A 17350-nucleotide genomic window follows, 5' to 3' on the forward strand; every position below is an offset into this window, starting at 1 on the left:
ATCACTAATTCTTAGCGAAATGCATATCAGAACCACAATGAGATATCACCTCACGCCCATCAGAGTGGCTATTAATAAAAAGACAAGAAATAACAAGTGTTGAAGAGGATGTGGAGAAAAAGGAACCCTCATACAGTGCTGATGGGAAGGTAAATTGGTGCAACCACTATGGAAAACGGTATTGCAATTCCTCAAAAAGTTAAAAATAGAACTACCATATGATGCATCTCTTCTACTTCTGGCTATTTATTTATTCAAAGAGCAAGAAAACACTAATAAGAAAAGATGTTCATTGTAGCATGATTTACAATAGTCAAGACTTGGATACAACCTAAGTGCCCATCAATGGATGAATGGATAAAGAAGATGTGGTATATGTACACAATGGAATATGACTCAGTCATAAAAAAAGATTAAATCTTGCCATTTGCCACAAAGAAGCTTAAGGATATTATGCTCAGCAATAAGTCAGATGGAGAAAGCCAAATACCGTATGATTTCTCTCATATGTGGAAGATAAAACAACAACAATAATAAACAAACAAACACATAGATACAGAGAAAAGAGTGGTGGTTACCAGAGGGGAAAGGGGATGAGGGAAGGGCCAAAGGGGTAAGAGGGTACATGAGTATGGTGACAGATGGCAATTAGACATTTGATAGTGAAGATGATTTAATCTATACAGAAGTCAAAATACAATGATATACACCTGAAATTAATATAATGTTATAAACCAAAGTTACCTCAATTAAAAAAAAGAGAGACTGGGGCCGGCCCAGTGGCGCAGCAGTTAAGTTCGCACTTTCTGCTTCTCGGTGGCCTGGGGTTCGCCGGTTCGGATCCCAGGTGCGGACATGGAACCGCTTGGCAGCCATGCTGTGGCAGGCGTCCCACATATAAAGTAGAGGAAGATAGGCATGATGTTAGCTCAGGGCCAGGCTTCCTCAGCAAAAAAGAGGAGGACTGGCAGTAGTTAGCTCAGGGCTAATCTTCCTCAAAAAAAAAAGAGAGAGAGAGAGAGAAAACTCAAACTACAAGGATTAAGCAGCAAAGCCTATGAGAACACCATGAAGTGTGTTACAAGCAAGATTCTAAAGCATAAGTTATTAGCTGCTTTCTTTTTTTGTTTCTTTTTTGTGAGAAAGATTGACCCCGAGCTAACGTCTATTACCAATCTTCCTCTTTTTGCTGAACTAACATCTGTGGCAATCTTCCTCTATTTTATATGGGGGACGCCGCCACAGCATGGTTTGATGAGTGGTGTGTAGCTCTGCACCCAGGATCTAAACCTGTGACCCCTGGGCCACCAAAGTGGAGTGCACAAATTTAACTACTATGCCACCAGGCTGACCCCTGTTAGCTGCTTTCTTTACATTTCCATTTCAGTAACCTTGCTATAAATGGTTGTTATTCATCTATTATAAAATCCCAAATGCACATCTATTATCACAATAAATTAAGCTTTCTGCTCATACCTACATCAAATATCTCATAAGTGCCAAATTTTAGTAATGTTTTTATGTCAATTTATGCAGAAAAGACTCAGTGCCAGAGTTAGACAGCTTTATTAGCCATTTGTTTTCTATTTCAGTAATTTCCACTTTTATCTTTATCATTTGCTTCCTCTACTTTCTTTGAATTTAATTTTCTGTTATTTCTCTGTCTGAGCTGTAAACTTATGTCACTGATTTTAAAACATTCCTTTTCTTATTTGCACAAAATAATTTACTTATAAATAAAAGTAAATTTCCGTAAATTTATAAATTTAAAATTTATCCCCATAAATTTCCCCTTGAGCAAGCTTTAGCTTCATACTACAAATTTGGATATGTCATATTTCATCATCATTCAGTTCAAAATACTTTCTCATTCCCATTTAATTTCTTCCTTGGTCCATGGATTGTATAGAATTATATTGCTTAATTTCAAAACTTTTGGGGATTTCCTATCTGTTTATTGTTGTTTTTACTGTTATTTGTCTCTAGATTTATTCTACTGTGGTCAATAAGGATACTTGTAGCTGTCTCAATCTTTTAAAACTGTTACATCATTTATTTTTTCTGTCAATTATAAAAGAATTGTGTTGGTATGCTCTTTCAGCGTTTTCCATCTTTTTTTCTCCCCCTGCTTTAGTCTATACATTTTCTACTGTCCTCTCTTCCAGTTCACTCATCCTCTCAATCGTATTCATCTGAGCCTCAGGGCTTTATTACAGTTGTTGCACTTTTCAGATCTCAAAATTCTACTTTATCCCTCTTGTTAGTAGATTTCAATTATCTGGTGAAATTTTTCAACTTACCATCTGTTTTCTCAGACATATCAATCTCAATTATTAAGAGAAAAATGTGTGACTGATAAATTTAATAGCTCAGATACCCATAAGTCTGTATCTATTGTCTACTTCTCTCCTTGTTCTGTTTCTTTATGTGAGTGGTAATTTCCTACTGAACACCAAAAGTTGTGATTGAAATATTGTAGAGGTGCACTATCTTCCTCCATCGTGAATTTACTCTGTCCTTTACCAGGAATGAGCAAATCACTTTTGAGCCCTTTGAAGTCTTAGTCCACTTAGACCTTATAATGCAGCCAAACGGAAGCCTTGGATATTTGAGTATTGACAAGTGCCCAAATTTTTGGCAGGTCTTGGACTCCAGTTTTTATCTCCTTAGCACCGTGAAATTGCTAAAACAAAAAGCAAAAAAACTTCACTCTGCTTTTTGTTCAGCTTCATAGCCTCCAATCCTGCCCAGTGTAAGAATCAGAAAATGCCTCAAAGGGAAGACTGGTGCCAAGCGTGAACTTACTTCTCTGTACCTCTCTTCTCTCTGGGATCTTGGCCCTTCATGACCTAGCTACTTTAGCAGGCCCAAACTCCAATCTCCCACTGCAGCTCTGTGAGATTGTCTATAGCTCTGCTTAGCAACTCAGTTTCTTTCTCTAGTTTAAGAATTGGAAAAGTGCCCCAGGAGAAAAGCAGCATGCAGAATATTCAGCTTGCCACAGTTAACCTGTCTTCTCTCTTGCATCTCGGGCCCCAACTTGCCTGACTTGGCAGCCCCTAATCCTTCCAAACAAGTGTTTTTGCTTATTTTTCCTGGCTTTTCTAGTTGATGTCAATGGAGTCACCAGTCTTTTACAAACCACATCACCATATCCAGAAGCAAAAGTCCTCAGTTTCATGGAATATTTTTGTTATATAACACCTGCCCTCTTTCACATGCCAACCCCAACATTCTTGTCGATATCCGTAGTACAGGATAGTGCTCTATATTTCTCTTCTGACAACATTATTACCGTAAATTTACCATGAATTAACTCTTTCAAAATAAATACAGTAAACTTTAAGACTGCAACCTGCATAAGGAAGCTGAGATTTCCTATGGGCAGTCATGTAAGGGTGTCTTCAGGATCTACTGCAGTGTTTGAATTAAGGACACATGCAATCCTAGTCAATGACTGAGCATGGCAGGGATACCAGATCCTGGCCATTTCCACCCAACACGGGATTCTTTTACAAGGAATCTTCTACTAGTCTAGACCCTCTCAGAATAGGACCCACATCTTAGGCTCTTCCTATGCAAATATCCTGCCTTTCTTCTCTCCTTTCACAGATGTCAAACCTGCATTGTAGTCTGAAGGTTTTCCCTGTCGACTCCTGCTCCCCCTCCCTTTATCCTTCACAGATACTACTCCAAAAAAGCTTTCGCACCTCAACTCCCATCTTGGTGTCTGCTTCCCAGAGAACTTGAACTGGCACATACTCACATAAATCCCATTGTTCTAGATATGCCTCCTTAACTTACTCACGATGGCTGAAGAAGTAGGAATCTTCTTGGTTGGGCTTTCCCAACAATGTCTGTTGTAATATGGCGAGATTTATCTCACTTCCCTGGGAACTCAATAGTGAACATCTCTCAAACATTAACATCTCTTCTTTATGTAGTATATTGTGTTTTTGTTGTTGTTGGGAATAAGCATATTTATTAATTTATTCTTCCCTTTATTCTTTCGCTAAAAATGAAAACTTTATTGAACATCTAACATACGCTAGACACTCTGCTAGATTTTCTTCTCAGAGAAAAAAAAAAAAGCCCTAATGGTACAAATCTCACCACCGGATAGGTTTTTGGTGTCTCTCTTACCCATCAGACATAGGGTCCTCCACTCTTTCCCAGCCATGTTACAGCCTTTGTCATCCTGAAGTTTCAGTCTGTGAATAGACTGTCTGCTTACTATTTATGGCCCAATCGCAGCCATGTTTCAGAACAAACACCTAACACACTTTCAGTTAAGCTATGTGAGTGGCTCTGGGAGTTTGAGAATCCCTTCTTTCTACCAGTGAACAACATCTACCCGGCTCTGTGTTTCTTTGCTCTTATCATTCTGATGTAAATTTCAGTCAGGGCAGTAGGGGGATGTGGCTAAAAAGGAGATTATAGGACAATGACACCAACAGAAAATCTGAGAGAAAGCCTTGCCAGGAAGTAGCACTTAAAGAGCAGAAGGCATCCAGTAACTACCACAAAGCGGATCATTTCCAAGGCCTGGCATTACCCCTGGAAGTATGGCCAGGGAGAAGGCTCCTGACGGCCTGCGGGAAACTCATAAAGACTTCCTGGTTCCCTCCCATTACCCCTGCTAAAATGACTCCTATTTCAGAAAACACTTTTCTCAGGCATTTTCCTAAAATCCATGGAAATCAGGCTGAACAATTTCATTATCATTATGTGGCAGAGAGGAAAAGTAAATCTCTGACTAAAATGCCTGCTCTAAGGCAGTCATGAGCACAAATGGATCAGTGACAGAATTGATATGATTCTAACACATTGTACATCTCTAGACTTGCCAATCCCTTCCACGGTCTCATGGCCAACTCCCCACTGCTAAATAATTTTAAAGAAAAAGCTGGGCCTTGACAGCTAGAGCAAGATGAGCTTTCATTCTTTCAGCGTCTAACACCAGGGTTCCAGTGTTGATTGGCTAAATGGATCAGTCACTTCCTCCCTTCTTGACAGATACCCCACACTGAAGTCTACTAAATTGTGTGTGGTAAAGTGAGCAATGAAATACAAGTACAATAAACTCCAGTGAGAATATTAAAAATAAAACTGATAAGCTGAAGGATCTCAAGATAAGGAAGTGAAATACCACCAAGAAATGAGGATTACAGAAGGGCTATGTGTTTAGAAGATCAGCACAGTTTAAAGCACACTGTTTCATTTTCCCAGTCCTAAATGGACAATAAATCAGAAATACTCAAGCTGACAAAGATGAGATGGTACTGAAGCAATTGTGCAATCTTAATTACAGTGAATTCTTTCTTTTTTGCCTTACATCCCTCTGTGGAGGAGTCAATGCTTCTTCCTTTTAAAGTGAGTAGGAAATTTATGGTTGAACTAGATTGAAAAAAAACTGTGCACTATTTGTCTGCTCCAGCTTGCCACTCGTGTTTGCCGTTACTGGAGAGAGTGTCGGTATGTCAGGGAATATTCCTGACCAAACGGTGAGGTAACCCTGTGTCGGAGCCTCCTACCATCCCTTTCAAAGCTCCTCCTGGTGAAATACCCAGGTGTTCCCACCCCAGGGAACCAATTCTCTGTGCCCTTCTTACTCACTACTCCCTATCTTCCTTGACGTACTGAGGTGTTAATTCTACCAAGCTGTCAGAACAGAGCACGGCATTTTGGCCTCCAAATCTTGGCTCAACTCCCTCCCTGCCTAGAATTCCCTCCCCCATCCTCCTCCATCTGTTTAATTTCTGCCTTTTCTTAAAGGCACACATATTGGCCAGGACTCTTGATTATGAGTAGCTAAAATCGCACTCAACACAGCTTAGGTCAATAGGGCATTTCTTGAATTTAACTACCCAAGCCCTGGGCAGAGTAGAATCTAGCTGACCACAAGATATCTGGAACCAGACTTCCAAATGTTGTCAAGACCTGCTATCTCTATTTTTTATTTCTGATACTTTCAGGAGTTTGGCTTCATTCTCTTAAAGAAGCTTTCGCATAAAGTTGGAAACATGGTCTTCTGCAGCTCACGCTCTCCTTCCCAACTTTGCCAACAGAGTAACTGCTCCCTTTCCTTAGGTCAAATTTTAAAATTCTGTGGAAGGATACTGGGTGGCTTAAATTAGGTCACATACTTAGACATACGCACATTGGAACAGGTCAGTATGGTAAGCCCTTATTAAGGCTGCATGGTTGGGGAAGATGAGAAAGAGAATTCCCTAAAAGAATTTCCTGAAAAGATGGAGCTTTTTCCAGAGGACGAAAAATGTGATGAGTATCAAAACATGAGTCTCCTCCTATATCTGAGTTTTGTCTGCCTCTGTTCAAAGAAGTACCCTTACATACTTGGATAATCTTTGTCTATAAAATTAGGAAGTTGAGGGGCTGGCCCCGTGGCCGAGTGGTTAAGTTTGCGCACTCCGCTGCAGGCAGCCCAGTGTTTCGTTGGTTCAAATCCTGGGTGCAGACATGGCACTGCTCATCAAACCATGCTGAGGCAGCGTCCCACATGCCACAACTAGAAGGACCCACAACGAAGAATATACAACTATGTACTGGGGGGCTTTGGGGAGAAAAAGGAAAAAAATACAATCTTTAAAAAAAAAATTAGGAAGTTGAGTTGCATTGTTTTAATGACCCTTTAAGCTCTAGATTTTTATAACTCTGTGTTTTAAGTCCATCTAGCATAAAGCCTTTCTCAAGCATCCCATATTACTCTCTCCCTTCTATGAATCTCACCATTGCTGATATAATTTTTATGGACTATATGAAGAAAAACATTTGTGATGCTGGATTTTATAATTAGCCTGAGTTACCTATCTGGAGCATTAACATAGGGTATTGAGAGTGCCAAACGTATATGATTCCTGAAAAGAAAGTTCAACAACGAGTTGATAAATTACTTGCTCAGAGAATCTAGAAAGGTAGTAGGGGTTAAATAAAAACAACTAAGATAAAGTTACCACAATGAAAGGAAGAAGGATTAGAAAGAAAGGAATTCCTCTCGCAGTCACCTGGTAAGATGGTAATCGAGCACAGGCATTATATCTCTCCTCAAATCATCAGCACCGTCAGACTGGAACAAGCAGTTGAGTGCTGGGGATGGGAATATGGGGGAAATTTCACCTCAGCCACGGAAAATTGGACCACCTACGAACCACAAACCCCAAGGAATTTTAGCCAGACATATAGCAATAGAAACAGAATAATGAAAGATTTTAAGACACCTTCCTGAGAAGGCAGTGCCAAACTGCAAGAAAGAAGAAGAGACATCAGAAGAGCACCCACAAATACGTTATAATGGGATTTTGGCTAAAAGCAAGTAAGAAACAAGAGACAGATGGAAGCCAATTCTTTTGGGACCCATTTCAACAATTTGGGTCCACAACATTCAGTAGTATTCCTTTCACATGCTACTGAATGAAACTGATAAAAGCTAATAAGAAGGACTTTCTAACGCAACAAGTCTTTCCCATCAGATAGCAGAACTAGGACACAGGCAGCCATTCTCATCCCGAGTATCTGGAGCGGAGACTGAGACAAAATTGAAAACTAGATGCAATGAGTTGATCCCCAGTGCACTAGCATCACTAACAGAGAAGAGCCTGTGCAGAGATGAAGTTTTTCTTTCAAAAATGCAGAGAAAATGGAATTAGAGGTGAAAAATATAAAAAAGGACTTAATAGATATTGTGGGCTATGAACAGGGGTCAGAAAACAGGTACAAGTGTTCATGAGAATCCACCAGAAAAAACGAACAAAACAACCATTAAAAATATAATAAAAGAGAACTTAACTAAGATGAAGAAAGTTGAATTTAAAGATTGAAAGAATTTTCTGTGTATCAAGCAAAATTGATGACAGGGAATCACATTGAGACCTATCCTGGCAGATTGTTGAACAAAAGAGAAAAATAAAATCTACAACTGTCAAGACAAAAGTTACCAACAAAAGAAAACAGTAACAAGTCCTTTTCTTCAGATTTCTTTTCTGTCATATAAAATGAAGCAAATTGTGTGATTTTAAAAGGAAGAAGCTATGGCCAAGAATTCTATACCCAAATCTATTCCCAAAGAGAAATAAGGAATATATAGATAGAACAGAGAGACATTCTCAAATACCAAAGGGTCAAAAGTTATGCTAGGCAACTGGAAAAACTCAAGAAAGAGAGAAGTAATAGAATTAAAAGGGTTCTAAAACACAGTGAATTTCACATAACTGTTGTAAATATGGCATATGCATACAAATATCACAAATAATTTTTTAAAACAAGGACACAAGATCAAAATAATGCTAATTTAACATTAATTTAACAATGTTTATATTAATAAAATAATAAAGCAGCAAAAAATCTTAGGGTATGCTAACCAAAATCAAGAAGTGAGAATGGGAAAGGTAGGGTGAAGTCAAACTCATTAAATAATATACTTTAAATTGGTGAATTTTAGGGGCTGGCCCCGTGGGTGAGTGGTTAAGTTCGTGCGCTCTGCTGCAGGTGGCCCAGTGTTTCATTGGTTCAAATCCTGGGCGCCGACATGGCACCGCTCATCAAACCACGCTGAGGCAGGTCCCACATGCCACAACTAGAAGGACCCATAACGCAGAATATACAGCTATGTACCGGGGGGCTTTGGGGAGAAAAAGGAAAAAATAAAATCTTTAAAAAATTGGTGAATTTTATTGTATACAAATTAAACCTCAAAACAATAAAGCTAAACACATATATAAACACACATACATACACATATATACAGAGAATATTATGGACAACTTTACACAAGTGAGTTCAAATATTTAGATGTAATGACACTTTTTTGGAAAAACACAACTTTGAAAATTTGACAAAAGAAGAAATAGATAGTATAAGTTGTCATAAATCTACTAGAAAAATTGAATCTGTAATTAAAAACTTTCCCACAAAGCATTTGATAAAATTTAACTCTAATTCATAATAAAAACATTTAATGACCTGGGGGAAAAAATGGACTTCTTTAATCTGATTAATAGTATCAAAAATCTAAAGATCAAAATCATATTTACTGGTAAAAATTGAAAACCATCTTCCTGAGGCCAGGAATGAGACCACAATGCCCACAACCAGCTCTGCTCCTCGCTCTAGAGGTTATTCCAGTCTGACTATTGTGACAATTTGGGGAGCTATTTAGTACCTGGGCTCAGTTACCATCTTACCTGCCGACCAAGACAGAGCAGTAAGGCAAGAAAATAAGTAAAAGTTTTAAGGTTTAAAAAAGAAAATATAAAATTGACAGCATTTACAGACAATATAATTTTGTAGATAGAAAATCCAAGATCATCTACAGATAAATTGTGTAAATTAGAAGTAAATTCAGCACAACTACTGGATACAAAGCCAACAACAAAAGTCAATTTTATTTCTATATATCAACATAAAACAATAAGAAAATGATATTTGTAAAACAGTAGCATTTACAGTAGTATCAAATACCCAGCAATACATTTTACAAAAGACATGCAAGGTCTCTTTCAAGAAAACTCAAAAACTTAAGTGAGACAAATTGAAAAAACCTAAATAAATGGACAGACATATAATGTTCATGAATTGGAAGGGTCTCTATCATAAAGCCACAATTTTTCTTCAAATTAAACTATATATTCAATCCAATTCTTATAAAAATCCCACCCAGGTTTTTGTTCTTATTGTTGTTATTGTTGCCATCATCCCTAATTATCAAAATAATTTTAAACTGTACATGCATATTTGAAGATGCAAGCACAGCAAAGACATTCTCAAAGAACTAGTCTAGAAGGCTAATAATTGGATATCAGCAAGTATTATAAAGTTACAGGCATGGCACAGGATATAGAAATAGACCAAAGGAACAGACTAGAGACTGTGGAAACAGACCCACAGTTATATGGTCACCTGATTTATTAGAAAGGTGACACTGCATAGGAGAATGGTCTTCTTAATATAGAGAAAAGTAAATGAGTCGTGACTTCACATCATACTTAAAGATCAATTAAATATCAATCCCAGACGATAATTAGGTCTAAATATAAGAAGCAAAAAAATAAAGCCTCCAGGTTATTGTATCAGAGCATAGCTTTATGACTTGAAATAGGCAAAACTTCTTTTTATTGACAGAAAAAGCCATAACAATAAAAGAAATGGTAATTGTGCATATTGAAATTAAGGACTTCTGTTCATCCAGAGACACCTAAGAATGAGTCAAAAGCAAGCCAAGGTATAGAAGAAGACGTTAATATGCATATATCTGGCAAAGGACTCACACTCAAAATATAGCAAAATTCCTAAGAATAAATTTTTTAAAATGACCTAATAGAAAAATGAGCAAAATGCTTGAACAAGAACTTCACAAAATAAAATATCCAAATAGTCATGAATATGTTTTAAAAAAAGAAAAAGAGCGCGTTGGGGCCAGCCCTGTGGCCGAGTGGTAAAGTTCTCGCGCTCCGCGTCAGCGGCCCAGGGTCTCCCGGGTTCGGATCCTGGGTGCAGACATGGCACCACTCATTAGGTCATGCTGAGGTGGCGTCCCACATAGCACAACTAGAAGGACCCACAACTGAAAATACAACTATGTACCGGGGGGCTTTGGGGAAAAAAGGAAAAATAAAATCTTTTAAAAAGAAAAAAAAAGAGCGCCCTGCCTCTTAAATCTCATGTAAATACAAATAACTACAAAGAGATGCTAATATACACCCAGAATAATAGTTAAAATTACCAAAAGTTGACAAGTATATGGAGAAACCAAAAATCTCATACACTACTCCTTGGGTGTAAATTGGTACCAACACCTGGGAAAATTTTCTTGGCGTTATCTCCTAAACAGCTTTGTCAGATTTGTTCCTAAAGCTGAACATATGTGCACCTTATGATCCAGCAATTCCACTCCTTAGGATAGAGCCAACCGAAATGCATATACATCTACTCCAAAAGACATGTACAAAAATGTTCACAGCAACCTATTTGTACTAGCCCCCACTGGAACTAAACCAAATGTCCATTCTCCTTTCTGCTCTGCAGGGTGATGACACAGCTGAGTTCACTTCATGAATAATTAATCAAATTGTGCACATGATTGGTGTACTCTGTTTTACACATCAATAAAAAATTACTTATAATCAGCTTATAAAGCATTATAATATGATATCAGTTTGGGGAAAAAATGACAATGTGGATGTAAGAAAAAGGTACAAAGTTACAATGTGGTTGTTATTGTGTGTTAGAAATACTTAAGAATTAATTGCTTTAGAATTAATTTGAATATTACTATTTTTTTCATTTTGTCTTTCATGTTGTTCACTATTTCCAATTTTTGCACAGTGACCAAGAATCACTTTTCTATTTCAAAAGGAAAAAAGTGTTTCAAATATAGGAAGCCTCGACAGCCTTGACCCATCAGACAGTTTGACCAAGAAGGACATAGTCAACAGATGGATCCAGAAGAGAAGGTGCTTCTTGAAGTTACTGAGCAGGAGTAACTGAGGAGCAAATAAAAAATGAATCAGACCAGACAAGTATAAAACATTGTACTTCATGTTAAACTCAGTGAGAAATAACAGCTCATATTTCAGTAGCCCGTTATAGTTTCAATGTACTTTCATGTCCATTTTCTGATTTTAGCCTCACAAAATTCTGTGAAATAACTGGGGCAACAGCTGTTATCATCATTTTTATGAATAAGATGTCCTAGAGAGATAAAGTAACACATCCAAACCTAGAACTTGGTACGGGACTACCTGAGGGAAAATAGTAGTGACCAAGAAATTCTTGTCCAAATTAGGATGTCTTTTATCAGAAACAGCAATAGATACTTCTAAACATTCAAAGTTATCCAAAATATAACCCTCAACTAACCATCCCAAAAAACTACTCAAAAACCAATATAGGCCAAAAAGCAGTAAGTAATAATTAAAAAGTGGTAAATAGCAACTAAGACTTTAGGCATTAAAAAGTAAGCATGCGAGGGGGCCGGCCCCGTGGCTGAGCGGTTAAGTTTGCACGCTCCACTTTGGCTGCCCAGAGTTTCACTGGTTTGAATCCTGGGTTTGGACCTAGCACTGCTTATCTAGCCCATGCTGAGGCGGCATCCCACGTAGCACAACCAGAACGACCAACAGCAATGTACTGGGGGGCTTTGGGAAGAAGAAGAAGAAAGAAAAAAAAAAAAAGATTGGCCACAGATGTTAGCTCAGGTGCTAATCTTAAAAAAAAGAAAGTAAGCATGTGAAAGATATGCAATGAGCATTAAAACCAAATAAACCAAAATCTTAAAAAGTTAAGTATAAATAACTATAACAAATATTACCAAATTGAATCTAGAAAATAAAAAAATTCTTGATAATTCTTGTATTTCTAAGTGTATAATAGTCTGAGTCCATAGTCATTAATTAATATTAGCATATGTTTGGCATACTAGAAAGTCCAATTTTATCCTTTACTCTTAAACTTTAAAAATTAAAGATATGCTTAAGGTATTTTATTTAACTTTTAAAAAATCACGAGCAGAATTTGAAACAAGATGTCCTCCTTATTATATTCTTTTTAGAGGAAAGGATAGAAAAGAAAAGAAAATGCAAAATGCACAACAAATAAACATAAGATGACAGAAGTAAGAACTATGGCTCATTCAGATCAATGGAAATGTCTTAAACTTTAAATTAAAAACAAAAATTCTAAGATTGGATTAGAAAATAAATTCTAGCCAGATGATGTTCACAAAAAACACTCAAAAATGATGCTGAAACCCTAAAATTTTTAAAATAGGTTTATAGCTGGCAAAAAGAAAAAAAAGCCAAGGGCAGAAATACAAATATCAGACAAAGCAGATTTCAAGCCAAAGACATTAGATACGGTAAAAGAGAATTATTTTATAATGAAGTATCTCCATAATCAATGTATAGCCATTAAAAACACAAAATGAATCAAGAAATATATAAAACTAGACCTTTTTGAAACAGAAAATTGTCAGAGAGACAATTAAAGCAAAAGGTTTAATACAGCAATCTTGGTCTCTCTGAACATTTAAAGATAATAATAAATTAGGACTTGAAGCTTTAAATGATTTAAATACTAACCCTGAATTAATGGTTGTATACATTTGTTTCCTACAGAGAATATCTCTTCTTTTTAGTTGTCTACAAATTCACAAAAATTGACTACAAATTTTAAGTTCAAAAAGTAGACATTCTGTGACCCACATAGTCAGGAAGTCAAGGCAATACGTCAACAGCCAGTAGCAAATGTTCGAGCCAAAAATCGTGAACAACCTGAACGGTTTTTTTAAAAACTCTGCCCTAAATGAGTATTAGGCGAACAAGGACATCAAAATTAAAATCACAGACTCTTTTTATAATGGTGAAATTGAAAACATTACTTTTCAGAATTTTGGAAACGGGAACAAGAGCTGTATTTAGTATTTTAAAAATTAAAGATGTTTTTCTCTATTTCGTTTATTCTTTTTTTCTTTAAATCTGAGTCTTTCTGATTATATTCTCTTAGCTGATGAGATTTAAACTCAATCATCTAATTGTCCCTGATAAGGGTTGAAAAATGAGACTACATCCTCTCGGGGTACCTGGCCCAGCAACTGACCCAAAGAACCAACCAAACTCCTGCAGTTAAGCCGCAAAGCAGATGCTAGAGACGACCCTGCACAGAGTTTGTGTCCAACGACTGGAACTGCCGTCTCTAATAACACCACCCTCTGCTCTTCAATGGGTTTCTTAGCTGCCTGCAAAACCTTTCAAGAAATGATGCTCTTGGAAGACGTTGTCAGGGTGGGGGCCGGTAGGACAGGACAGGAGACTGCTGTCCAGCTGAGGTGTGTTTAGCAGCGCTGGTAGGAGGCTGACCTGGGTGGCAGAGCTGCTGTGGCCCGCAGGGTTCTGCTGTGGCCAGGCAGTGATAATGGACATGGGCAGAGGGAAAGGTGGCGCATCCAGCTGGATGGCTGTGATAACTGGGGAAGTCAGCTGTGGCCTGTGGCCACCCGGTGACTCACATAACAGTCCTGTAATGAAATTCACTAAGTACAATGATAAGCAAGTTTCATCCGCTCCATTTCAAAAGAGGAGTTAAGAAATCTGAATCTGAGGGACTGTTTTACACTCCATTGAAGGCAATAATCTCAGTATCAGACAGGGCCACATTTTCTCCATCCAATTTGGAATGAGAAAATGCTTCTGCTTCCGGAATATCTAATATCTCCATCCCAGCTTAAAGTTCGTAAAACGCAGGTCACTCGGTCCCATTTCCATAGTGATCACAGCAAGTGGGCCCCAGAATCCAAAAGCTCTCAGCATCTGCCTCTGGTTCTCTTCAGGGGACTGACTGCTCAGCATTATTTCCTGATGACCGAGATATCTGCCAATTAGAAAAGAGTCTGAGTGTGTCCCTTAAAATGTGGCCTGCTTTGGAAACCCTGGATCGAAAGTCAGAAAGAAAAATAGGGTAGTGACCAAAAACCTTTGGATCTTTCACAAGGACAGATGGTAAGCACAGTGATTATGAAACAGCAGTTTGCAAAGTGCCTTCGAATATTAGGAAGTGAATGGAAATCAGTGTCCCTTCACTGGGGACAGCAGGGGACAGCATGTTTTTGCAGAACCCCCTAGGTTGCTGTCCATTTAACCCAGATCCTACCCTTACCAACCCTGTTTATAACCCAGTACTTCTTAAAAAGAAAACCGAACAAATCTTGCTTTCCTGACTCTTACCTCTAGCAAACTCTCTCCCGTTTACTCGTGAAATATATAATTTGTCACTGGTAAATAGTGTGACATTGTGCCTCGGACTTCCCTACCCTTTTCATCTTTGATTTTCATAGTTAATATGAACTGCGCTGTTCCCTACCCCCCTTAAAGATAAGTGTTCTGAGTCATCTCATCATTTTCCTGAGCCTAATGGGAGGAAAGGCCCACCTTTTTCAGCTGACTGGCTGGAGTCGGGTTAGAGTTTGATCTTGGAGCGGTTTTTCTTCCAAGTAAAGTCAACCAGCTGATGTGGGAACTGAATGAAGACTCAGCCTGTGGGTACAGTTGTCTTCTGACTTGTAATTCCTTTCATTGCTTTTTCCATTACACTTGGAACCCCATAGAAAGTGGTATATGGCTCATTAAGCTAAAAGTTGTAAAATTATATTGCAAGGTAAGGCAACTATGGCGAAATCAAAGTTTTAATATATTTTCGTATATTCTCATGACATTAAGAGAAAATACATTTATGTCATGAAAAAAGATGGAGTTCTTAGAGATGGCCACACTATCTAGCTATAGCCATATTGACCTCTGCAACTTATGTGCGAAAAGTGCTGGACTTCTGGAATGTATTTGCAAAAATAACCTTATTTTTCTCTTCCACTGTCACTTTAAATTTCCTCTGTAGAGAATTTTTGTTTCGTTTCCCTTGATGACCATTGGGGCAGGTCCCATGATTTTTCTGTTCACTTTTCTTTAAACAGTTTTATTAAAGTGTAATTCACACACCATGAAAAGACCCGTTGTAAATGTGCAATTCAGTGATATTCTTAGAAGGTTTTAGTGAGTTGCGCATCCATGGTGACAATCCAGGTTTGGAACAAATATTTCCATGATTCCCCCAAAATTCCTTCAAACCCATTTGCAGTGAACCCCTGCTCCCTGCCCAGCCCCGGGAGCCACTGGTCTACTTTCTGTTTCTATAAATTTGCCTTTTCCAGACAGTTCACTAAGATGGAATTGTAAAATTTGTCATTCGTGTCTGGCTTGTTTCACTTACCACAATGCTTGTGATGTTCATCCATGTTGTAGTATGCATCCATATTTTATTCCTTTTTATTACTAAATAGTATTCTATTCTGTGGATATGCCACAGTTTTGTCTATCCCTTTGCCAATCGATGGACATTTAGGCTGTTTCCATTTTGGATAATTTTGAATAATAATGCTATGAATATTCACGTGCAAGTCTTTTATGTACATAGATTTGCATCACTTAATCATAAATATAAAGGTTAGTTTTTGGATTCTCAATTCTGTCTCATTGATCTACATGCCTATCCTTGCACCAATACCAAACTTTCCCGATTGCTATAGGTTTATATGAGGTTTTGAAATTGGGTAATATAAGTCCTCCAACTTTGTTCTGTACTAATCTAGATATTTTGCATTTCCATATAAATTATTGGATCAGTATGTCAGTCAGAGTTCAACCAGAAAAGTAGAACCAGTAGGAGAGATAGATGTTAAAAGATTTACTACAAGAAACTGGCTTACAGGGGGTGGCCAGCGCAGTGGCACAGTGGATAAGTTTGCATGTTGTGCTTTGGTGGCCCGGAGTTCACCAGTTCGGATCCCAGCTATGCACTGCTTGGCAAGCCATGCTGTGGTAGGCGTCCCACATATAAAGTAGAGGAAGATGGACACAGATGTTAGCTGAGGGCCAATCTTCCTCAGCAAAAAGAAGAAGATTGGTGACAGATGCTAGCTCAAGGCTGATCTTCCTCAAAAAAAAAAAGAAATTGGCTTACAGGATTGTAGGGACTGACTAAGCAAATCCGAAACCCATAAGCAGGCAGTCAGGAAGGTCAGCCTAGAGCTCACTGGCATGGGCTGAAGCTACCGTCTGTAGATAGAATTTCTTCTTTTTCTCCAGAAAATCTAAGCCCTGATTTTAAGGCCTTCCAACAGGAATCAGCCCCTCCAGATTATCCACCATAATCTCTCTTACCTAAAGTCAAATGGTTAAGACACTAAGTACCTCTGCAAACTTCCTTCACAGCAACACCTCAATTAGTGTTTTACAGAAAAGCTGGAGACTATAGGCGAGCAAAGTTGAAACATCAAAAAAACTTACAATCAGGTTGTCAATTTCTACAATGAAAGCTGCTTGGGTTTTGGAAGGAGATCTTGGTTCTATAGATCAACTTGGAAAGAACGTCCATCTTCACAATATTGAGTCTCCAGACCAGAGCATGAGATGTCTCTCCATTTACGCCTGCGTTTATAAATTTATCTTAGCAATATTCTGTAGGTTTCCATGTGGGAAGATTTTTCGTTATCAGTTCAATTTCTTCACTTGTCGTAGGTCTATTCAGAGTTCCCACTTCTTCTTGCACCAGTTTTGGTAATTTGTATCTTTCTAGGAATTTGTTCATTTCATCTAAGTTGTCTATTTACTGGCATAAAATATTTCCCAATATTCTATGATCATTTTAATCTACTTAGTACCCGTAGTGATGTCCTCCCTTTCATTCCTGATTTTGGTAATCGATGTCTTCTCTCTTGTTTTCTTTGTCATTCTAGCTAAAGGTTTGTCAATTTTGTTCATCATTTTAAAGAAAAAATTTTTGGTTT

The sequence above is a fragment of the Equus caballus genome, chromosome 10 (assembly GCF_041296265.1).
Source record: "Equus caballus isolate H_3958 breed thoroughbred chromosome 10, TB-T2T, whole genome shotgun sequence".
NCBI lineage: Eukaryota > Metazoa > Chordata > Mammalia > Perissodactyla > Equidae > Equus > Equus caballus.